Below are 3,921 nucleotides of genomic sequence, written 5' to 3' on the forward strand. Positions count from 1 at the left end.
GACCTTTGACCCCTAAATTTGTCATCCTGAGTCCTTTTTACGATTCCCCCCCCCCCGTACGTCGAGCGGTTAAGATTTGTGCCCAACTGTTGACGAACGCACGAATGCACAGATGCACGGACGATCATGCGATTCTACAAGCTGCATCTAACTACGTCAGAAGAGCTAATAGGTAACAAGTAAAAAATTAAAAATAATACATACTAAAGAGGTAGGTAAAGGGAAAAAAAGGAAAAAAGGGTAAAGCCCTGCTGTTCCCCAGCTGGGACTCGACCCTGGAATACCGGTGTAGGAGACGAATGTTCTAGCGATTAGGCCACTGCGCCGTTAAGGGTATACCCCATGGATTCACACGTACGTAATGTTAATCTGTACGCACCGCCATCTATTGATGAATAGAATTTTTATGAATTTTTAACTTTTTAACTTTTTTAGATTTTCCAGACGTGCTGACGTATCTTTAGTTTTCCTCTAGGCTGCGGAGTTCTCTAGTTATGCAAGTACGAACTAATTCGGCTGAACAACTTTATATATATAGAAGCCGGTGCAGCCTCTCCGGGCGACAGAAAAAAAACACGAGGCGATACGCACAAGTCCTGGATGACTGAAATTTCATCGATTTCTTCAGATTCTTCGTGAAGAACACGTTTTTACCACAGGAAACCCTTTTGTGCTCCGAATGCGCGTGCGGCGTGAAGATAGCGACGAAGTCTCTGACGGCTCTCACACCCTCTCGCACTGTTTTATATACTGGCGAATAATGGGGGTGTGGTTGAAAGGGTGCCCTCGACTGACTGCGTGCGTGCGTGCGTGCGTGCGTGCGTGCGTGCGTGCGTGCGTGCGTGCGTGCGTGCTTGTGTCCATGTGATGGTGTATGCTGTGTGGAGTGTGAGCTGGTGTGTGTGTGTACGTGTGCTGTGCGTGGCGCGGTGTGCGCTGGTGCTCGACGTTGCATAGGTGAGCTGTATCGCGTGCCCGTGCGTGACGTGCGTGCGTAATTCGAGGTCTCCCGGTATATCGGGTCCGTGCAGGTCTTAGAAAGTGCAAACGCCTCCGAGAAATGAATATTTCGGCGATCTAGAGCAAAAGTGCCGAACGACAAAACGGGAATAGCCGAGAGAGAGGCCGAAAAGGAACAGCCATATTGCCCCGCACGCATTTAATTTAGCAAGGGTAGAGAAAGCAAGTAAAGAACGAAGCAGCTTGCCCGATCCAGAGAAACCGCGATAAGCATTCGTATATATGTCCTGCCCACCCCTCAACCATATGCGGTCATGGAGCCCCGAGGCAGCTGTGTGCACTGATGAAGACGAACGGATACCGGACCAGGCTAGAAGTGGCCTAATAAAGAACGGGCGGTCATACACGTGGGGATAAGGGTGCTGGTATAAATAGCCTTGCCTGCTGCATTATATAAGCTTTCACGTGTGTGCCGCTGTGTGTGTGGTGTGTGTGATGTGTCGTTGTTGTGTGTGTGATGTGTGGTGTGTGGAGTGTGTGTGGTGTGGTGTGTGTGTCGCGCGGAGGGTTTGATGTAGGGGCGTGCGTGCGGTTGCGTGCGTAGCGGGGCTGCGTGGCGGGCGTGTGCGTGACGTGGTGAAGCGCCGGTGTTTTTTGATGTACAGCCGCCTAGCAGTCTGCGATGGCGAGGAGTGGATTGGGGAATTGCTGGGGAGTGGATGGGGAATGGATAGGGAATGGATGGGGAATGGATGGATGGATGGAGAAAAGTGGTGGGGGAATGGATTGGGGAATGGATGGAATGAATGGAATGTGGGAATTGGATGGGAAGGTGGATGGGGAATGGATGGGGGAATGAATGGGGAATGGATGGGGAATGATGGGGAATGGATGGGGAATGGATGGGGAATGATGGGGGAATGGATGGGGAATGGATGGGGAATGGATGGGGAATGAATGAAGAGTGTATGGGGGAATGGATTAGAAATGGATGGGGATACCGGGGCGGAACAGGTGACTAATTTTCCCGAGCGAAAATCACGAGAGGAAGAAAACACAAGCCACATGAGGAGAACGATCGCTGATGGTTTTTTATATGCGGGACTAAACATTGACAGTCTCGTATTTCAGTCGAGCACTAAGTACTCCAGCTGGGCCACATACATGACACATGTCCGTGCGCCAGTACATACGCGTCTTGCGTATGGCGTATATTGCGTATGGCGTCACGCGGCTTTGCGTGTGGCGTGTTCTCACGCTGCTATTATTGGCCTGGAATAGCGACGCCTAGTTCTCAGTTGTACAAGTTATACATTTGGATTCCTAGCCGTAACCAGTGCGGCTCTAGAACTATAGCCCTTCGCCCTGCCTTAGCCCTTCACTCCTGGAGTTTTAGAGCTGTAACCAGTGTCAACGCTGCTCTGGTGGCTGAGGTCGCCAGCGGCAAGATCTCCAGTGCTTACCGAAAAAACAAACTTATTGGTTTTCATGAAAGTAAATTTGCCTAAAATTGTTCCCGACGCGACTCTCCGCAAACTATAGGTTTCTTGATACGACTCACGCGCCACTGGCCGGGGATGAACAGCCTGATAAAAGCCGATCATGTGAACTGACTGCAATAAAACGCGATATCTATGCAATCGCGGTTTACGTGTTACGATATCGCGTTACGATGTATAATAATAATGGTTACGCGACATTATTTAAGAGACAGCTGATTATTGCAGACGTTTATGGTAAGCCAACACGTACAGGCGTGCAATAAGGCCAGCATCGACAGGGTGAGATGGCGGGCAGGCCGTAACAATGTTTTTTCCCCACTTTTTTTCACACAGTCACACGCACGCGCACGCGCACATGCACGCATGCACGCGTTGATTCGGGTGGTGTGATACGGCCAGAAAACGAACTCTACACCACTGGGTGGGAAGCTGACGTATGGCATGAACCGTACAATGCAATATATATATATACCCCTCACAATGACCCTTACAAGAACTCTCACAATGACCCTTACAATTACCTTTACAATGACCCTTACAATTACCTTTACATTGACCCTTACAATGACCTTTACAACGACCCTTACGACGACCCTTACAAGCACACGTGGACGCTGCTATACCTGTATTTTGTCCAGCTGTTTCTTCAGTTCCTGCGACCTCGGTCCAGGCAACGCCGTCTTCATCGTCGGCCCCGCCGGCTCCTCCGGGTATAGGGTTGCCGCGGCGACGGCGTAGCCGCGGGACACTGCGACACAACACACGCACCATGACGACTAGCACTTGACGACAGTCACGGCCGGGGACGCGACGAACCGTTCACGTCTCAAGCCCGCGCGGCAACTAGACCTAGAGTTCTATAGGAAACACACATACATACGCGCAGTTTTAATATTTCTTTTTCCAGAGAGAGAGATAGAACGAAAACAACAAAGAGCCTACGCGTGAAGAATCGCGGATGAAATCCAATACCCGAGTCCCGGATTGTTCCCCTCCCCAAAGTTAATTGCGTAGGGCGTGTAATTTCGCCGTTAGTGAATGGAGAACGCAAGTAATACGGTCGCTGTCGATATAACTCTCAAACACGTATTTTTCGCTTTTTTTTCTATAGTTTCTACGAACGGGGTGAGAGAAATTGCCACATACTCGGGAAAAAATATATGGCGATACACGATGTTGTAGCTTGCGAGGTCAAAATTTAAAATGGCTACCGCCGTATATAAAAAGGGACACTTAAATTGGGGGTTCACACGAGTTACTGTATCGTACAGTTAAACCTGTGTATAAGGGATTAAGGGTCACTCGAGAAAAATCCCTAGAGTGACCTTTCTATAGAAATGTTGAAATATTCAATGCACGAGTCGAACTTACAGTATTTACTCGTGTGTAAAGGCCGCCGCACACCAGCCGATTTTTACAAACGATGAAGCGATGAAGCGATGAAGCGATGAAGCGATGA

General features: G+C 49.4%; 1 long non-coding RNA gene across 2 annotated transcripts in view; it reads right to left on the reverse strand.

Annotated features, from left to right (window-relative positions):
- LOC106814486 overlaps positions 1 to 3,921 on the reverse strand; it is a 27,564-nt gene that overhangs the window by 6,302 nt on the left and 17,341 nt on the right. For both annotated transcript variants that reach the window (XR_001394613.1, XR_001394614.1), the window contains exon 2: positions 3,086 to 3,210. This is a non-coding gene — a long non-coding RNA (uncharacterized LOC106814486). The remainder of the gene's footprint in view (positions 1 to 3,085; positions 3,211 to 3,921) is intronic.

The sequence above is a fragment of the Priapulus caudatus genome, unplaced genomic scaffold, assembly GCF_000485595.1.
Source record: "Priapulus caudatus unplaced genomic scaffold, Priapulus_caudatus-5.0.1 Scaffold930, whole genome shotgun sequence".
Lineage (NCBI taxonomy): Eukaryota > Metazoa > Priapulida > Priapulimorpha > Priapulimorphida > Priapulidae > Priapulus > Priapulus caudatus.